The sequence below is a fragment of the Odocoileus virginianus genome, chromosome 19 (genome assembly GCF_023699985.2).
Source record: "Odocoileus virginianus isolate 20LAN1187 ecotype Illinois chromosome 19, Ovbor_1.2, whole genome shotgun sequence".
NCBI lineage: Eukaryota > Metazoa > Chordata > Mammalia > Artiodactyla > Cervidae > Odocoileus > Odocoileus virginianus.
Genome location: NC_069692.1, coordinates 44,774,406 through 44,796,234, shown reverse-complemented (window position 1 = coordinate 44,796,234; position 21,829 = coordinate 44,774,406).

Here is a 21,829-nt window from a genome sequence, read left to right as displayed (position 1 = left end):
AGAAAAATATTTCAATGTCGCAGCTTGCCAACTGTGGGACATCTTGCTCCAAGATTCCCAGTACACTGTATTCCTAAAATTCACCAAGAGCCTCAGGCTCCTATGAGGACTGCTTCTATCCTGCCTTTAGGGTTGTGATCCTAAAAGCCGTCCCTGCCTCCGTCTACTCTGCTTAGGGCCATTTCTGTGAGAACTTGGACACAAGGTACCAAGTACTTCCCCAGGGGGAGATCCCTGTAAACACAAAAGGCGATTCTCGTTTAACAAGGAGAGAGGGACCAAAGGAAACAAAATTGTTCTGGGGCTTATTATCTCCAATATGTCGATTTGTTTGTTGTAGCCACACGGTCCGGGAAACACACCCTCTCAGAAGGACAGTGCAGATAGTGCATTATTACCCCGGCCGGCCCCGGGCAGAGTCTCCTCTTAGGCGAGGACCCCGACCAGTTTGTGTGAAAACCTTATATACCCTAAGTGTGTGTGCCCAAACCCGCCTCCCCAAATTCCCTGAACTAGTCTGAACAAAGGAGAAGAAAGACACAATCAAAGTTAACCTGTGATTCATCTGCCTTAAGCCTAGGTAGTTAACAGTGGACAATTATCAATAGGCCTGTGGTCATACCCCAATAAGCATAGTAGAATGCATGATTCTATTCAGTTACACAGATAATTAAGGTATTCTTTTAGGTATTGGAGAGTCTAGGTACCAGCCCTGGGGCTCTTCCATCCCAGGGGGCCTGGTTTTCCAGTTGGAATGCCGTTTCCACAGATCCTGGGCTTAGAGCTCGGAGTCCACAGTCCGGCCCGAGACGCAGTCCTGCTTCCACAATGGAGCCTGTTTGCATCCTCCTTCAGCTTCAGTTCTTCCACCTTTTTCAGATTTCCATACCCTCCTTCCACAGTTTCTTCCAGTATCTACTCTATCCAATCACCTTTAAAAGATATATGTTTTTTGGCTGCGCTGGGTCATAGTTGTGGGATGTGCAGGATCTTTAGCAGAACAAGGGATCTAGTGCAGGGATTAGACCCGGTCTCCTGTAATGGAAGTGCAGAGTCTTAGCCACTGGGCCACCAGGTAAATCCCCTGTTCACCTTTTCCTGGTGATGATTGGGATCACCATTCTTCATGAATTTCTGCCACGTAAATCCCAAAGGACTGGCAGTGTATTTTCAAAGTAGCAGGCTTATTTTGGAAACCTAGAACCTTTATAGCTTCAGGAGAAGAAAGCCTTTCCTGTCTTGTGGAAAAATTCCTTTGTCCTCCCTCCCTAAGTCATTCGGTCATTTCACTCTCCATTATCCTAGTCTCTCCCCTCCATTTGCGCTTTCTTTCAAAACTTCTTTCTTTTGTATCTGGAAAATTAAGTAGAATTTATGTTTCTTGTGTGATATTATTAAAGTATTTTCACTTGGTTTATGACTAGTTATGGATTCCATTTTTATTCCACATGTTTCTGTGTAAGAATTAAGAATATTAGAGGATTCGTATGAACATTTTATAGTGTTTTTAGAGCTTACAGTTTTTTAACACAAATGTGGTAAAATAAACGATACGAAAGAGTTGTCAAAAATAATCCCTTCTGGGAGGTGGGTTGTAGGTACAAGCTTTAGGGGACATATACAGACCTATGGCTGCTTCATGTTGATGCATGGCAGAAGCCAAAAAAATATTTTAAAGTAATTATCCTCCAGTTAAAAATAAGCAAATTTAAAAAAATAAAACAGTTTCTTCTACATGTCACCTCTTCCCGACCCCAGATCCCAATTTCTCTACTTGTAGTGCTGTTTCCAGTTCCTTATATATGTTTCTACGTATAGCCTATGTATACATGAATAAATACATTAACTTCCCATCCTTGTCCAAATTCTCCTTAAAACAATGAACAGAATATAAAATTGGAGGAAACTCTGCATTTGTCCTCAGACTTTAGAGAAACATATTTCTGTTAATATAGGATAAATTATACTTTTCTATACTTTTTAAAGTATAGAACACATTTTACTTTTCATTATAATTGGGGAAATTAAATTTTAGTTAACTGGGAAAATGCAATTTTTATTTATAATTGGGTGAAGTACTATGAACAAAAACATTTTAAATCAAGCAATTTTACACAGTTGCTTCCACGTATTATTGGCAGGACTGCTGCCCTCCTGACAGCTTTCCTTCCCCCTCCTTTGGATAACTTGTAGGGCTGGCGGGTGGGAGGTCCAGATCTGTCAGTCACTTACCGTTGCCTCTCAGATGCTAAGGGGCTCCTCCGGTGGCTCAGGCAGTAAAAAATCCACCTGCAAGGCAGGAGACCTGGGCTCAATCCCTGGGTTAGGAAGATCTGCTGGAAAAGGAAATAGCAATGCACTGCAGTATTCTTGCCTGGAAAATTCTGCGGGCAGAAGCCTGGCGGGCTACAGTCCATGAAGTTGCAAAAAGTGGACACAACTTAATGACTCACACCAGCCACCATCTCTGTTGCTAAAATCTGCGATGCCAGTTACAAAGAGGCAGACTGGCGAAAACACTAGGTTTTTACCTGAAAACTGGATTTGCCTCTTGGTGGATGTCGAGCCACTAGACGCAACCAAACTGAAGATCAGGGGAAGGACGTATTTCTTATTACTTGCAGCAAGTAAGGAGAACACACAGATCTTTCCCAAAGCAGTATCTCCCCAAAAGGCAAGATTGGGGAAGTTTTAAGTTAAGGGTATGTGCTTATTCATGAAGGAGCTTGAACTCAGCATAGAACTGGGACAGAGGTCAACAGAGTCCTAGCTTTAGTTGATTGAAGTCAGGAGGGTCAACAGGTACGCAGGTCAGGAAGCAACAGTTAGGAATGGACATGGAACAACAGACTGGTTCCAAATAGGAAAAGGAGTACATCAAGGCTGTATATTGTCACCCTGCTTATTTAACTTATATGCAGAGAACATCATGAGAAATGCCATGCTGGATGAAGCACAAGCTGGAATCAAGATGGCAGGGAGAAATATCAATAACCTCAGATATGCAGATGACACCACCCTTCTGGCAGAAAACGAAGAAGAACTAAAGAAAAGGGCCTCTTGATGAAAGTGGAGCGTGAAAAAGTTGGCTTAAAACTCAACATTCAGAAAACTAAGATCATGGTATCTGGTCCCATCACTTCATGGCAAATAGATGGGGAAACAATGGAAATAGTGAGAGACTTTATTTTGCGGGGGCTCCAAAATCACTGCAGATGATGACTATAGTTGTGAGATTAAAAGACGCTTGCTCCTTGGAAGAAAAGTTATAACCAACCTAGACAGCATATTAAAAAGCTGAAACATTACATTACCAGCAAAGGTCAGTCTAGTTAAAGAGATGGCTTTTCCAGTAGTCATGTATGGATGTGAGAGGTGGACTATAAGGAAGGTTGAGCACTGAAGAATATGCTTTTGAACTGTGGTGTTAGAGAAGACTCTTGAGAGTCCCTTGGACTGCAAGGAGATCCAAGCTGTCCATCCCCAAAGGATATCAGTCCTGAATATTCATTGGAAGGACTGATGTTGAAGTTGAAGCTCCAATACTTTGGCCACTAGACGCAAAGAGCTGACTCATTTGAAAAGACTCTAAAAATAAATAAATAAATAAATAAAAAATGAAAAGACCCTGATGCAGGGAAAGATTGAAGTTAGGAGGAGAAAGGGATGACAGAGGATGAGATGGTAGGATGATCACCGACTCAATGGACATGAGTTTGAGTAAACTCTGGGGGTTGGTGATGGACAGGGAGGCCTGGCGCACTACAGTCCATGGGGTCTCAGAGTCGGACACGACTGAGCGACTGAACTGAACTGAGGAGGGCCAGTGTAATCATCCCACCCTCCACATGGGTGGGGCCTTGGTTCCTGCAGAACTCAGAGATATGCATGTGTTATTATGTACTGTGTATCACTATACATCCCTTGAGAAAGAACTAGAACGCTGCTTTATCCCTGCACTATCGCTTGCCTTTTCTGTTTCTGCATTCCTTTGTTCCCTTAAGATTATTTATTACTTAATGACCTGTACGAGAAAAGAATTTGAAAAATAATAGAAAAAAACATTTTTAATAAAAGTATTTTTCAAAGTGAGTCTTCCTTGGTGGTCCCATGGCTAAGAATCTGCCTTCCAATCCAGGGGACATGGGTTCTATTGCTGGTCTGGGAAGATTCCACACTTTGAAGGGCAGCTAAACCTGTGCTCCGCAACTAGAAAAAGCCCATGTGCCACAACAAAGACCCAGTGTAGCCATAAAAAAAAAATTTTAAGATTATAAATTACTGAGGCCTGTTTAAGGGCAAGCTTGTGGCCAGCTTTAGATCACAAAATGGCTTAGGTGAAAAATCACTTCTCTTATATCTAGAAAGCCATTCCTGGTTCTCTTTCTCTAGGGACCCCCTAACTTAACTGGTTCCAGATGACAAGGAAAATATCCATCCTTACTAGGCAAAGTCCTGAAAGCATGTCATAGTACAGAGTAGGCATCAGGAACATCTTTTCATAGCAGTATGACACAGTGACTGCAAGGAGATCAAACCAGTCCGTCCTAAAGGAAATCAATCTTGAATATTCATTGGAAGGACTGATACTGAAGCCCCAATACTTTGGTCACCTGATGCAAAGAGCTGACTTATTAGAAAAGACCCTGATGCTGGGAAAGATTGAAGGCAAGAGGAGAAGGGGATGACAGAGGATGAGATGGTTGGATGGCGTCACCAACTCAATGGACATGAGTTTGAGCAAACTCTGGGAGATGGTGAAGGACAGGGAAGCCTGGAGTGCTGCAGTCCATGGGGTCACAGAGTTGGATGCAACTGAGCAACGGAACAACCACAGCTATGTGACTCGGAGAAGTACGTACAGGCTATGCTAAAATGCACGGATTTTTCCTAATGACATTTTGTCATTTACACTATTTTTTTTTTTCAAAATAACTACCCTTGTAAGTGTTTCATATACTCAGTTGATTTGTTTTATAAAACATAATTTAATCTTTCTAATAGCTAAGTATGATTATCATAAACATGTTGCCTCAATCAGAAAAACAACTGAGGTATGTAAAATCTTTGCTTTTTCAAGTAGCTTTTGCTTCAGTAATTGCAAAGATGCATTACATGATTTTAAATTTTCAAGCAACACGGGAGTATTTATAAAGAAAAATAAGTCTTCCTCTTAACACACTCCCATTCCCAAAGGTATCCACTTTTAACAATTTCTTAATGTTTCCAGAAATTTTCTGAGTACATAAACACATTTTATGGGGGGTTACTGTATACAAATAGAAAAATAATAAACATATTGTTGAATGTCTTGCCTTCTTTTTTTAAATCTAGCAATGTATCTTGGTGGTCTTTTCCATATCCAACTACACAAATCTAAACATACTTTTTAAAATAGTACCCAGTAGGAAATTCCTTGTGGGCTAGCTGTTAAGACTCTGTGCTTTCACTGCTGAGGGCCTGGTTTCAATCCCTGATTGGAGAAATAAAATGTGCAAGTGGCTTGGTCAGAAAAAAAACAGTACAAAGAATTATGACTCATGAATTACTTAACCAGCCTTCTAATAAATATTATTTGGATTATTTCCAAGGTTTTAACTATTACAAACAGTACTATAATTGTTATCTTTGCTTTGATTACATGTACAATTATAGTTCTAGGATACACTGAGAAGTGGAATTGCCGGATCAAAGAATTTGCGTATTTTAAACTTATTTAGGGATTACCCAAGTGCTCTTCTCCACCACAACCACCCCAAAGCTGATGTCATGAAGTATGTCAATTGCTGTGAAATAGATGAAAAAAGTATCTAATTTTTGTTTATATAATTTTGAGCAAGGCTAAACATCATGTCACACATTATAGATCATTTATGGATTATTTTTCTGTAACTACCTATTCAAAAATATTCCTCAAGCTGTTAATTTTATCTTTAATTTATTGTATCTATTTTATATATAGTAGTTTGTATGTGCTAATCCCAAACTCCTAATTTATATCCTCTCTACCCATCCCCCACCACCCCCCACTTTCCCGTTTCCTTTGTCTGTGAGTCTATTTCTACACAACACGATAAATCCACTATACTTCAGTTTTTTAAAAACTGAATACCATAATAAATTTACTTACTCAAAAAAATAGAGAAATTAAACAGAAATCATATCTTTAACAACCTGGTTGCTATAAATTAAAAGTATTGGAATTTTTCCCTCAATATTCTCTTTGACTTGTCGTGAGCCTATGAAGACAGAACTCCTAACCTCAACTTGACTCTTTAATGTTGCGTAGCTGTTTCTTGTAGTCTGTACTGTGTTCCAGCTAAATCAGATTGATCAAGCTGTTTGTTTAAAATACAGATTCTTGGGTCCCATCTGGGACCTCCTGGATCAAATTCTCAGTCAGCTGAGCCAAAAGATTTGCATTTTCTGTACCAAAGCTTGCAAACCACGGTTGTGCAGCACCACTTAGCAAGCCAGCCGTGTCGTTAAGGTGTAATGCCGTGTGGTTTCATCTGCAGCTGTCCCTGTAGCACAACTAAATTGAAAATGGTAGAGTCGCTTGTTCAGCTCTGCAAGCCTCCACTTCCCACCGACAGCTGGGACCCCAAGCCCCAGGAATCTGCGATAGAGATAGCCCGAAGCACCAAACGACTATCCCCGTGGTCACAGACTCGAAGGCTGGCAGCAGACAGCTTCTCAGCGAAGATGAGGTTTTTAATCAGCAGCAGCAGGTAGTTGACTGACAGCCTGAAAGAACAACCTGAGACGTGATGTCTAAGCCACGCAGAAGCAACAAACTCTCCCCAGAAGTGATGGACAAGAAGCAGGCCAACTTGACACATGCTAACCACCGGAGAATATTCCCTGCTACTTCAGTCAAAACAGCATGGCCCAATCAATAATGCAAACATCCTGTTTCCCGGGCTAACAGACTCTGTCACTGGCATCCTCAGAGAGATAAAGAGAGCTGCTGCTACAATTATGCATAATCTTCCTCTAGCCTGAAATGTCAATAGAGGAGGCAAATAATGCTGCAGAGAAAGAGAGGAAAATCCCACAGGTGAGAAGTAATTTGGTTAACATTTTTCCTTTTTTTGGGCTTTGCACATATCTCCTCCCACTTTCATTTCAGAAAGCTTTCAGTAGTGGACTATCAATGAAAGGCTTCACGGAAGAAATGGGTTTTGTGCAAAACTCAAAAAAGAAGCAATTGAATTAATAGAGTAGTTTAGTTATATTTATAGTGCATGAGGTGAGAGAGAAATGAAGACCAAAGGAACTTCCTACCCTCATTCTGCTGAAGTCTTAGGGGACATTAGATGTGATGTGGGTTTGCCTAAATCCTCTCCATCCTGAAGGGCTTGGCTATTTTGCTGGGAGAGGTAAGGGTGCTACGTTCAGAAAATTGTGTCTTTTCCCTCTGTGTCTGTATCAATGGCCATGTGCAGATTCAGAGACAGTGAAGAACTTGGTGGGAGTCCATCATAGTTACTTTCTTTAAGTAAAAGACATGTCCTTGGATTGACGCCTTTGGTGGGTCACAGGTGCCCCATGATTCCCTCAATAAGCAGGGCCAGCAGTGCGGCTGTCCTGGTGTGAAATCTTGGCAGCAATTCAACACAAAGTACGTTTAAAGGGAAAGAAGGAAAGTGAAAGCTGCTCAGTCGTGTCCGATTCTTTGTGACCCCAGGGACTGTACAGCCCATGGCATTCTCCAGGCCAGAATACGGTATTCCTTTCTCTCCTCCAGCAGACCTTCCCAACCCAGGGGTCGAACCCAGGTCTCCCAAGTTGCAGGTGGATTATTTACCAGCTGAGCCACAAGGAAACCTTGTCATGAACATTGTCTTGACACTCTTGCACCACACACCTAACCACCCCAACCCCCAGGCTCTAGTTGAACAGGAGGGTGGAAGGATTCTGCCTAAGCTCATAGTCTAAGTGCTGCCTAAGGGAATTCCCTGCTGATCCAGTGGCTAAGACTCCTTGCTCCCAAAGTAGGGAAATGGAGTTCCATCCCTGGTCAGGGAGCTAGATCCCACATGCCATGACTAAGAGTTCAAATGCTTAGTCCTGCAGGCCACCACTAAAGATCCCAAGTCCCGCAACAGAGATTCCGCATGCCACAATGCAAGACTGAAGATTCCACATGCTGATGCAGCCAAATAAATAAATATTTTCTAAATAAATAAATGTAGAAGGACGTGCACTCATCTTCTCTTTCAAGAACTACAAAATTGCAACTTACTGCTAGACAACCATTGAAAGGAAAATGTTGGATCACACCAATAAAAGATTCCCCGTGTCCAAGGGCAAAGAAGAAGCCCCAACGGGACAGTAGGAGGGGCAAAGTTGCATTTAGAATCAATGGCTCCAAGAGCCGCTCAAAGAAAGCCTTGTGCACACCAAGACCCTGAGACCCCCCAGGGACTGAGCCAGACGTGCCTTTGAGTGTCTGAGTGTCTCCTGCAGAGGCATGGGTCAGTGGTGGCCTGCCAGGGAGCAGGGGTTCTGGCTGCAGCAGACCTGGGTCACACAGCATTACCCACCACAGAGCCACCAAGCAGATGACCCACAAACTGCAGAGCAATTATACCAAAGAAATCCTCACACTGTTAAGAAAGTTCTAGGACCCATAACAGAGTTCCCAACCTGGGGATCCAGCAAAGGGCCTGAGAACCCCAAGGGAATTTGACTTTGGAGGCCAGTGGGATTTGCTTACAGAACTTCCACAGGACTTTTGGAGGGCACAAACAAGACCACGTGTGCGCCAGGAGCCAGGAGAAAGGAGCCGCGTCCCCAAAAGAGACTGAGTCAGTTTTTCCTGTGAGTATCAGGAGCTTCTGGTGGAGGCATGGGCGACAGTTTGGCCTCAGGCCAAACAGGGAGGGAACATAGCCCCACCCATCAACAGAAAATTGGATTAAAGATTTACTGAGCATGGTCCTGCCCATCAGAACAAGACCCAGTTTCTCCCACAGTCAGTCTCTCCCATCAGGTAGATTCCATAAGCTTCTTATCCTTATTCATCACAGGGCAGACAGAATGAACACCACAATCACAGAAAATTAACCAAACTGATCACGTGGACCACAGCCTTGTCTAACTCAATGAAAGTATGAGCTATGCCACGTAGGGCTACCCAAGACGGACGGGTCATGGTGGAAAGTTCTAACAAAATATGGTCCACTGGGGAAGGAAATGACAAACCACTTCAGTATTCTTGCCTTGAGAACCCCATGAACAGTATGAAAAGGCAAAAAGATAGGACACTGAAAGATGAACTCCCCAGGTCAGTAGGTGCCCAATATGCTGCTGCAGAAGAGTGGAGAAATAACTCCAGAAAGATGAAGAGATGGAGCCAAAGCAGAAACAGCGCCCAGCTGTGGATGTGACGGTGATGGAAGTAAAGTCGGATGCTGTAAAGAGCAATGTTGCAAAGGAATCTGGAGTGTTAGGTCTATGAACTAAGGTAAATTGGAAGTGGTCAGACAGGAGATGGCAAGAGTGAACATTGACATTTTAGGAATCAGTGAACTAAAATGGACTGGAATGGGCAAAGTTTATTCAGATGACCATTATATCTACTACTGTGGGCAAGAATCGAAGATGATCGAATGATCTCTGTTCATTTCCAAGACAAACCATTCAATATCACAGTAATCCAAGTCTATGCTCCAAGCACTAATGCCAAAGAAGCTGAAATTGAACAGTTCTATGATGACTTAAAAGACCTTCTAGAACTAACACCAAAAAAAAGATGCCCCTTTATTCATAGGGGACTGGAATGCAAAAGTAGGAAGTCAAGAGATACCTGGAATAACAGGCAGGTTTGGCCTTAGAATACAAAAAGAAGCAGGGCAAAGGCTAACAGAGTTTTGCCAAGAGAACGCATGGGTCATGGCAAAGATTCTCTTACAACAACATGGGATGACTCTACACATGGACGTCGCCAAGTGGTCAATACAAAAATTAGATTGATTATATTCTTTGCAGCCAAAGGTGGAGAAGCTCTCTACCGTCAGCAAAAACAAGACTGGGAGCTGACTATGACTCAGATCATGAACTCCTTATTGCAAAATTCAGAGTTAAATTGAAGAAAGTAGGGAAAATCACTAGATCATTCAGGTATGACCTAAATCAAACCCCTTATGATTATACAGTGGAAATGACAAATAGATTCAAGGGATTAGATTTGATAGATTGCCTGAAGAACTATGGACAGAGGTTTGTGACATTGTACAGTTATCAAAACCATCCCCAAGAAAAAGACATGCAAAAGGCAAAATGGCTCTCTGAGGAGGCCTTACAAATAGCTGAGAAAAGAAGAAAAGCTACAGGCAAAGGAGAAAAGGAAAGTTATACTCATTTGAATGCAGACTTCCAAAGAATAGCAAGGAGAGATAAGAAAGCCTTCCTCAATGATCAATATAAAGAAATAGAGGAAAATAATAGAATGGGAAAGACTAGAGATCTCTTCAAGAAAATTAGAGATACCAAGGGAACATTTCATGCAAAGATGGTCACAATAAAGGACAGAAATGGTATGGACCTAACAGAAGGAGAAGATGTTAAGAAAAGGTGGCAAAAATACACAGAAGTACTATACAAAAAAGATCTTCACAACCCAGTTAATCACGATGATGTGATCACTCACCTAGAGTCAGACATCCTGGAATGCAAAGTCAAATGGTCTTTGGGAAGCATCACTATGAACAAAACTAGTGGAGGTGATGGAATTTCAGCTGAGCTATTTCAAATCCTGAAAGATGATGCTGTGAAAGTGCTGCACTCAATATGCCAGCAAATTTGGAAAATGCAGCAGTGGACACAGGACTGGAAAAAGTCAGTTTTCATTCCAACCCCAAAGAAAGGCAATGCCAAAGAATGCTCAATCCTTGGTCAGGGAGCTAAGATCCCTCATGCTGTGTGGAATTACCAAAATTTAAAAAAAAAAATAGTTCAGAGAATTGAGAGTCTACAATCATTGAGTATGTCACTCCCTCTCCCTACCCATCAAATACTGTATTTTTTTTCAAATACTATATTTTTAACAATTTCTTTTGCTTTGAAAATTATTTATATCCTTTGTGATGGAGACATGCTGGATCGGGTCCTAGAAAGGTTGAAAGTTCTGACCTCAAGCATAAAGCTTGAGTCTTACCCTCTCTCTGAGTTTCATGTGAAATCTCTCTTCCAGACCTGACATCTCCCCTGGGCCTCACATCAGGGTCTTGTTTCAGGGCACTAACTAGACATTACTGTGTAACCAATTACCCCAAAACAACAAACGTTTGTTACCCACATAGTTTCCGAGGGTCAGAAGTCTGGGACCATCTTAGTGGGTGAATCTGAATCAAGGGCTCTCTTGAGACTGCAGCCCAGCTGTCACATGTGGTTGCAGTCATCCCAAGGCTCAACTAGGGCAGAGAACTGATTTCCTAACTCATGTGCGTGATTGCTGGCAAGCCTCAATTCCTCATTACCTGTTGTTCAGACAGGATATTTATACCACAGTCTCCTCCATCGGGTGGTTAACAGCGTAACAACGTGGTCGGCAGTGGGAGGAAGCAGGAGAGGGAGGGGAGGCACCCCAAACATCCACTGGAACCCTCATTCATTGTCAGTGGGAATGCCAATGGCATTGTCATTTTAGGAGAGTTTGTCCGTTTCTTGTAACATTAAATATATATTTATGCTGTGATCCAACAATCTCTCTCCTAGGTATTTATCCAAGAGAAATTATGTCCGTGCAAAGACCTGTAGGTGAAAGTTCATCAAAGCTTGACGCATAATAGCCAAAAGCTAAAAATAATTCAGTTGTTCTTCAACTGGTGAATGTATATGCCAGGTATGACACCTCCATACATAGGAATTCTATTCAACAATAAACAGAAGCAAACTATTGGTACCTGTAAAGCAGGAGTGAATCTCAAAATCATAAGGCTAAGTAAGGAAGTCTGGCACAAAAGGTGTGATTCTGGAAAAGGCAAAACTATAAGGACAGAGATCAGAGTTTTGGAAATAGAGTGAGGAGTTTGACTCCAGAGAAATACAGAGGAAATTTTCTGTCTGAGTGTAGGGGTAGGTGTATGACCGTATACTTTTTTTAATTTCGGCGGGGCTGAGTTCACAGCGGTGAGTGGGCTCTTCGCTGGGACGCACAGGTTCCTTTAATTGCAGCCCATGGGCTTAGTTGTCCTGTCCCATGTGGGATCTTAGTTCCCAGGCCAGGGATCAGACCTGCATCCCCTGCATTGGAAGCACAGAGTCTTAATGTCTAAACCACCAGGGAAGTCCTTCTATGACATTATGCTTTTGCTGATACTCATAGCATAATCTGGAAATGATGGATTTTACTGTATGTCAATTATACATCACTAAGTCTGATTTTATTCGTTGGAAGGACTGATGCCAAAGCTGAAGTTCCAATACTTTGGCCACTTGAGGAAAAGACCCTAATGCTGGGAAAGACTGAAGGCAAAAGCAGATGGGGGCAGCAGAGGGTGAGATGGTTAGATAGCATCACCAATTCAATGGACTTGAATTTGAGCAAACTCCAGGAAGATAGCGAAGGACAGAAGCCTGCCATGCTGTAGTCCGTGGGGTCACGAAGAGTCTGATCTTCAGACTTAGTGACGGAAGAAGCCTGACTTAAGGAAAATATGAAAAAAAAGGTGGAGAGGGCAAGAGAAAGGCATGAAAGTATGACAGCACAGTGCATGCAAGAAAGAGACTACAATAGTCCAATATCACAAGGAAGTAGCTGTCAAGGCAAGGGATGCCGGCGAAGAGTCCTGAGACTTTCACTCACATGTGCAGCCTTCACCTCAAACTCAATATACCCAACGTGAAAGCCCCGTCCCTCTGCCCTAGAAAGTACCATCTCGCCTGTTGAGGATGTCCTTTTCCTCCTCACTGAAACTAAAGCTGGAGTCATCGCCCACGTCTCCCTCTATCTGCCCGGCCGAGTCCACGCTGCTCTCTTGCAAGGCCGTGGCTTTTGTGCTTTGGCGGTGGCGGCACTGATGGCCACGAGGGTCTTCAGCTTCTCTCGAGTTCCATTTCTTTTTCTTGCCCCACTGCGCTCACAGAGCTCTGGCTTTTGTTTCTTCTCACCGGGGTTAGAACACGGCAGCCCTCCAACCAGTGTTTGTGCGTCTAGTCACTCACCCTCTCGCCAGATGAGTCTTCCTAAAATACCAACCTCATCCTACCATGTCCTAATCGAAAATTGATTCAAGCTCTTTTGTCAACCAAAAGACCCTCTGCTTGATCCGAATCTACCTTTCACGTTTATTCCTCAGTCCACCCAGGCCAACAACCTGCTTCAGAGCCAGCCAACCTGAGTTGTGCAGTTCTACCCGTGTGTATTTTCTTCAAGAGAGATCTTACAGTTCTGAGTTGCCCTCTCCTTCCCTCTCCATATATTTGTATTTTTTAAAAATATATTTATTTATTAGCGTATTCGTCTATTTGGGTGAACCAGGTCTTAGTTGCAGCATGCAGGATTTTTCAGCTGTGGCGTGTGGGATCTAGCTTCTGACCACAGATCAAAGCCGGGGCCCCGGCCTTGGGAGTGCAAAGTCTTAGCCACTGGACGACCAGGGAAGTCCCTCCTCTCCAGGTATTTCAATCCTCTTCTCCCAGCGTGACTCAGCACAAGTCCTGTATCCCCCCACTTTCACCTCTTGATCCTCAAGGTGCTCTTGCTTCCTGCTCTGAACTCTGGATTGTTCAGTCCTCCGGAGTTAGTGGTTGTATTGATAATGGTATTTCTACAGCCACTGAGAGATTGCAAACTACTTTCCTTTTCATCATCCAGTTTGAGGACTTCTCAACAAACCTAGGAGATTATTCTTATTTCAACGGTAGAAAATCTGAGCCTCCATAATGCAGGGTGATTTGCCTAAGGCCACATAGCTAAGAAGGAGATTTTCAGTACATTTTTGAAACGAACAAATGAAGACAGAACTAGGAAATTACTTAGCAATCAAGAGGAAGAGGCAGGACTGTTTTTAATAGAGAAGAAACTATTTAGAGTCAGAAAAGGACTATGTCAAGTCAGGATTTGACCATGATTGCATCATTCAGACCACAATGTCTGCTTGGCTTTTGTCAGATCAGTAAGATACGGTAAAGGGTGGTACTTAATCTAAACAGTTCAACAGATGAACTTGAAACTGGAAAACAGTACCCTAAGCAAGCACTTATTTCTGCTTCTGTGACTGTTGGAGCTGGCTGTGTGGGAGAGTTAACTACTATGTAAAATGTGGAATTAAAATTAAAAAGCTCTGATGTATATTTTTAGAGGACAGAAACAATTAAAATTAAATGTAACTCAAAATTCAGTTAGTAGAGTTGGCATTTAAATTGGCTCTTTAATTAGCAAAATTCTATATGATTAAAGTAGTCACTTGAAAATGTCTTTCAAAGTAAAGCATTTTAGTATGCTCCAGTTCTTAGACAATTGACATCACTTGATCTTTGGGTTCTCCTCTGGAATTGACTTGTTATGCAGGTTGAGTCAAGGAACTCTTGGACTAATGTTTCAGAAAGGAGCTTATCAGAATGAAAGAAGAAAGAGAATCTTACTTGACAATAAAATATCCTGATCCTTTAAATACTGATAGCATCTTCAGGGTAGAAGGAGGACAGGGAGGCAGCATTTTCTTCGTATTAAAGGCTCGGGCCTTTATCTCACAGTCCATCTGAGTTACTGGATGGGTGACTGTCTTTGAGGGTGCTGATGAATCAGAAAATTCTTGCAGTTGTACTTCCGACCTAAAACATTTTTTAAACTTTAAAGACACATTTTTTAAAACCCCATGTGAACAACCATATGGTCTTTGAGAAAGGATATCTAGTTTATTCCATTTTTTTTTCATCTAGAATTATACCAAAACCATGACCAGCAGATAAGAAACCAATTTTTAAAACTCCCCAGGGTACACATGAAAAGATACTCAACATCACTAATTATGAGAGAAATGCAAATCAAAACTATAATGAGATATCACTTCACACCAATCAGAAGGCCATCACCAAAAAATCTACAAACAATAAATGCTGGAGAGGATGTGGAAAAACAGTAGCCCTCTTACAGAGATGTTGGGATGTAAATTGGTACAGCTACTGCGGAGAACAGTATGGAGGTTTCTTAAGAAACTAAAAATAGAACTACCCTATGATCCAACAATCCTACTCCTGGGCGTGTACCCAGAGAAAATCATAATTCAAAAAGATACATGCCATCTAATATTCATTGCAACACTATTGACAATGGCCAGGAAGTGGAAGCAACCTAAATGTCCATCAACAGAGGAATGTATCGATAAAGAGGTGGTACACATATACAATGGAATATTCTGTTCAGTTTAGTTCAGTCGCTCATTCGTATCCGACTCTCTGCAACCCATGAACCGCAGCATGCCAGGCCTCCCTGTCCATCACCAACTCCCGGAGTTTACTCAAACCCATGTCCATCGAGTTGGTGATGCCATCCAACCATCTCATCCTCTGTCGTCCTCTTCTCCTCCTGCCCCCAATCCCTCCCAGCATCAGGGCTTTTTCCAATGAGTCAGCTCTTCGCATCAGGTGGCCAAAGTACTGGAGTTTCAGCTTCAGCATCAGTCCTTCCAATGAACACCCAGGACTGATCCCCTTCAGGATGGACTGGTTGGATCTCCTTGCAGTCCAAGGGACTCTCAAGAGTCTTCTCCAACACCACAGTTCAAAAGCATCAATTCCTCAGCACTCAGCTTTCTTTATAGTCCAACTCTCACATCTATACATGACCACTGGAAAAACCATAGCTTTGACTAGATGGACATTTGTTGGCAAAGTAATGTCTCTGCTTTTTAATATGCTGTCTAGGTTGGTCATAACTTTCCTTCCAAGGAGTAAGCGTCTTAATTTCATGGCTGCAGTCACCATCTGCAGTGATTTTGGAGCCCCAAAAAATAAAGTCTGACACTGTTTCCACTGTCTCACCATCTATTTGCCATGAAGTGATGGGACCAGATGCCATGATCTTAGTTTTCTGAATGTTAAGCTTTAAGCCACTTTTTCACTCTCTTCTTTCATTTTCATCAAGAGGCTTTTTAGTTCCTCTTCACTTTCTGCCATAAGGGTGGTGTCATCTGCATATCTGAGGTTATTGATATTTCTCCCAGCAATCTTGATTCCAGCTTGTGCTTCTTCCAGCCCAGCGTCTCTCATGATGTACTCTGCATATAAGTTAAATAAGCAGGGTGACAATATACAGCCTTGACGTACTCCTTTTCCTGTTTGGAACCAGTCTGTTGTTCCATGTCCAGGTATAACTGTTGCTTCCTGACCTGCATACAGGTTTCTCAAGAGGCAGGTCAGGTAGTCTGGTATTCCCATCTCTTGCAGAATTTTCCACAGTTTATTGTGATCTACACAGTTGAAGGCTTTGGCATAGTCAATAAAGCAGAAATAGAAGTTTTTCTGGAACTCTCTTGCTTTTTCAAATATTTTTCGAATGGAATATTACTGAGCCATAAAAATGAAATCGCACAGTTTGCAGAGACTTGTGCTGTGCTGAGTCACTCAGTCGTGTCCAACTCTCTGCGACCCCGTGGACTGCAGCCCGCCAGGCTCCTCTGTCCATGGGGATTCTCCAGGCAAGTATACTGGAGTGGGTTGCCATGCCCTCCTCCAGGGGATCTTCCCAACCCAGGAATCGAACCAGGGTCTCCTGCATTGCAGGTGGGTTCTTTCCTAGCTGAGCTACCAGAGATGTGAATGGACCTGAAGACTATTGTACAGAGTGAAGTAAATCAGAAAAACAAATATCAAATGTTAATGCATGCATGTGGAACCTAGAAAAATAGTATAGATGATCTGATTTACAAAGCAGAGATAGAGACACAGACAGAGAACAAATGTGTGGATATAAGGGGGAGCAGCGGTGGGGGTGGTGGTGATGAGTTGGGAGACCGGGACTGACATACAGACACTACTGAGGCGATATATAGACTAGATAACTAATGAAAACGTACTGGATAGCACAGGGGAGTCTGCTCAGTGTTCCGTGGTGACCTAAACAGAAAGAAAATCCAAAACGGAGGGGTCATATGTAAACATATAGCTGAGTCGCTTTGCTGGACGGCAGAAACTAACATGACATCATTGAGCATCTGTGCTCCAATAAATTAATACAAAAATAAACTAAAATCCCCAGGACAGAGACTAGCTGGATATTTTCCAAGTACATTTCCTCTTCTGGGCACCCAGATAAACACTCCCCAACCCCTGAGCACTTAGAAGAAGGGACTGTATAATCAGTTCTTGTGAATGCGATGTGAAAAGGGATGTGCCTCGTCCATGCAGGCAGTTAAGAGGGCTTCCCGCGTGCTACCTGGATGATGCCGGGGCGCCTCTGAGGTGACCTGTTGAAGGTGGAGAGTCACAGCTCAGAAGGAGCCCTGAACCCCAGCCAGCTGTGCACAGAAGACCCTCCCACACCTTCCACCCTCCACCACTAACCGCGCTGATCTTCACAGTGAGCAAGAAATAAACTGTCATTACGACAAGGCATCAGAGTTTCAGAGATTGTTTTTCAGACCACTGACTGTTGGCCTACCCACTATCTCTTTGCTCCCCTCAAAAGAAATTTCTACCACTATGAGCTACCATGCAATGTCTAGACAATTTTTTTGTCCTTACATTTTTTTGTTCTAGTTGCCTGCTCAAAGCCAGTGGATCCTAACTTGGAAGCCAAGGAATTGTTCGAATTTGATAAAATTTCAAAACCCCTGTCCCTCAGAATATAAACCAATGCACTCAGGCTCTCAATTGTTTTTAAATGGAGGAAAATTGCTTCCCAAAGCTGTGTCAGGTTCTTCCACACAATGAGGGGACTCAGCTATAAGCATGCACGTATCCCCTCACTCTTGGACCTCCCTTCCACCAACCCTGTCCCGTCCGCTCCGAGTCACCGCTGGGCCCTGAGCTGGGCTCCCTGCATTACACAGCAGCTTCCCGCCAGCTCCCCATTTTACACGTGGAACCACAAGTGTTAGTCGCTCAGCAGTATCTGCGTCTGTCGCTCAGTACAGACCCCACGGACTGTAGCCTGCCAGGTTCCTCTGTCCATGGGGATTCTCCAGGAAAGAATAGCCTTTGCAATTTCCAGGGGATCTTCCCAACCCAGGGATCGAGCTCAGGTCTTCTGCTTTGCAGGCAGGTTCTTTATATTTGAGCGTAGTGTACATATGTCAAGACTATTCTCCCTTTCTTCCACCTTCTTCCGCTTCTGTCCACGTGTCCTTCCTCCACGTCTGCGTCTCTATGTGTGCCCTGCAAATAGACTCATCTGTACTGTCTTTCTAGATTCCATACACACGCAGTAACATACAGTGTTTGTTTCCTCTTTCTGCCTGACCTCACTCTGTACGACAAACTCTAGGTTCATCTACGTCACTTCGTTCCTTTTTATATCATGCCCAAAATTTTGCTTAAAACTTCAAAATATTTTCAGCATCCCAGACCCCAGGCTAAGATCCTTGCTACTTGCAATTAGTATATTAGGAAGGTAGAGGAACCTCAAAGTCTTAAGTGCATATTATTTTCAATCTTTCCAGTTTTACTTGTCATCCCCTTCATTATACAGCTACCCAGTCATATTCATGTCTTTGATCTTTGGATTTTAAAAATGCAAAATAAAACCTAGTTCTCCAACATTGATTTTTCTCTCCCAGAGCAAAGACATCAGTGTAACAGTCCCAATGCCAAATATCAATTCTGCAAACAAGCCTTTTGATTTCTGTATTGATTATGAGCAGTCTCTGCATCAGAACCATCAGGGATGTGATGGTCAATATTCTATGCCAGGCACTGTGCAACTGCTTTTGGAAACAGCACCTTAACTCCCTAGCATGAGCCTTGAGACCTTTTCAATTTTGCCCTGTCAAGCTCCCCAATCTCATTTCTCATCAGTACAGCACAAAAAATTTTTGTTCTTATAAAATCACACGGCTCACGGTGCATGGAATCTACCATGCTCTAAGACTTTTCGTGGAATATCCTCTCCCTGACTATCCAAAATAGTTATCTTTGAAGGTTCAGCCCAAGCATCACCTTTCTGGGAACCATCCCTGGCCTGCACACTCCTGGACGAAGTGTCCTCAAGCCGGCTTCCCAGGGCGGCCCCGGCCCCGGCTGCAGTGCTCATCACAGTGAAGGTCTGCGGCCGTGCCTCCGGTGGGGCTCAGCTCCGTGAGGGTGAAGACTGTCTTTTGTTGCATGCTCCTTTTTATGATTTTGTTATTGAAGTATAGTGTATTGAAGTATAGTTAATTTAAAATGCTGTGTTAGTTTCCAGTGTATAGCAGTGTGACTCCGTTATAGGCACCTGGCCAAAAGACACCCGCACCTCAGCTGTCTGTTTCCACGTTAGTTTTCCTTTCAGGGGCTCCATTCTTCTTCTTTTTTTTTTTGGAGTATTGTTGCTTTACAATGTCACATTAGTTCCTACCGTACAGCAAATCAAATCAGCTCTATGTGTACATATAACCCCTCTTTTTGAATTTCCTTCCTGTTTGGGACACCACAGAGCTTTGAGTAGGACTTCCCTGTAGCTCAAATGGTAAAGAATCTGCCTGCAATGCACGAGACCAGGGTTCGACCCCTGGGTCAGGAAGATCCTCTGGAGAAAGGAATCGCATTCCACTCCAGTATTCTTGCCTGGAGAATCCCACGGACAGAGGAGCCTTGTGGGCTACAGTCCAGAGGGTCACAAAGAGCCGGACTCGCCTGAGCAACTAACACACACACACACACAGCTCTGAGCAGAGTCCCCCTGCCGTACCCCTGGTCCTCGTTAGTTACCTATTTTATACGTAGTATCAATAGTGATGGGGCTTACCAGATGGTGTTAAGGGTAAAGAACCCAGCTGCCAATGCAGGAAACAGAAAAGAGACATCAGTTTGATCCCTGGGTTGAGAAGATCCCCTGGAGGAGGACATGGCAGCCCACTCCGGTATTCTTGCCTGGAGAATCCCCTGGACAGAGGAGCCTGGCAGGCTGCAGTCCATAGCATTGCAAAGAGTCGAACACAACTGAAGCAACTCAGCGTGCATGCACACATAAATAGTGTGTATATGTCAAGGCCAGTCTCCCCGTGCCCCCCACTTCCCTCTCCCCACCCTCGGTATTATACATTTTGTTCTCTATGTCTGGGACTCCATTCTTTTTCCTTTATGCCAGTCTCTTCTGTACCTCACAGAATATGATTGCTGGTGGATCCTAAACTTCATATGTCAGAGCTTCCATTACCATAAGTGATTTTTCTCGAGTTCTAGGGCAAAAAAGTCCAGAAGGATGCTGGCCTGACTTTGGTCATATTCTTATCCTGGATCAACTGTGACAAGTTACATAATGACCCTCCCAATAGATGCCCACGTCCTGATCCCCAGAACCTGCCTTACAGGGATCTTGCAGTTGAGACTAAATTAAGGATTTGGAAAGAAAGATTGTCTTGGATTATCTGTGTAAGCCCAATATAATCACAAGGGTCCTTATAATAAGGAGGCAAGAGAATCAGAGAGAAACAAAGAAAGAGAGAGATGTAAAGGCAGAAGCAGAGGTCATAGAGGAGAGAAGATGCTCTACCGCTGGCTTTGAGGATGGAGGAAGGGGCCACAAGTTAAGAAATGTAGACAGCCTCTGGAGGCCAGCAAAGGCAAGGAAATGCATTTTTCCCCTGAGCTTCCAGAAGGCATGCAGGTTTGCTGGCACCAATTTTATCCCAGTAGAACAATTTTGGATTTCTGACCTCCAGAACGGTATGATAATAAACGTGGTTGGTTTTAAGCCAATATGTTTGTGATACTATCTTATAGCAGCCATAGGAAATTAATATTCCAATAAAATACGGCCAGGGAATGGGCTGAGCTTGAGTCCAACTTGAGACAGATGCTGCCTCACATTGGTTTCCTGTGACCAGTATCACCCATTGATGTATCTGCGTTCTAGGCTACACTGTAGAGCTGACAGACGTGGAATTGTTTAAGCTATTAAACTCCCTTGAGGACCCTCAACATCTAAGGTTTCTTTAGGGTAACATGACCAATTGGTAAATTAAAGGTAAAGATTCTAATGCATTGACTTTCCAAGCAATTTATATATAAATATATATTCTAAAAGAACTAAATTGTATAACATATATTAAGACATAACAGTATAAGATGTAATTCTCTAAATTCTCTATTCAGTCCTGATCATTAAACGACTCCCATGCACCAGACACTATCCACCCAGGTGCTGGTGATCATAAACAAAGATTTATGTGTGAGCAAAATACAAGTGATCTCTGGGACTCCTGTGATGATCCAGTGATTAAGGCTCTGCACTTTCACTTCAGGGGGCTCGAGTTGGACCCCTGGTTAGGGAACTAAGATCCAGCATGACTCGTGGCATGACCAAAGAGCAAGAGAAGAATAACAATAAATAAATTATGTATATATATAATTGAGCTCTGCTTTCACAGTGTGTATTTTGAATAGGAGAGATAAATACTAAAGAAAGTCAAATAAAAATGTAATTAAAATGTAATTATAAATTATAAAAATGTTCTGGCAGCAAAGAGGAGATAAATTATGAAGTAAAATTTAGAGAGAATATAATTTAACTGGGAAACAAGTCAGAAAAATTTAGAGTTTTTATCTCTTCAGATTTCAAGGTAAAAAAAATCCATCAGAAGTAAAAGTAATTTAGCCACACTGACATCTTTCATCCTTAGGTAAATGTAACATATTTCCTGAATAAAGGCTCACTCTGAATTTTGGATATACACCTTCT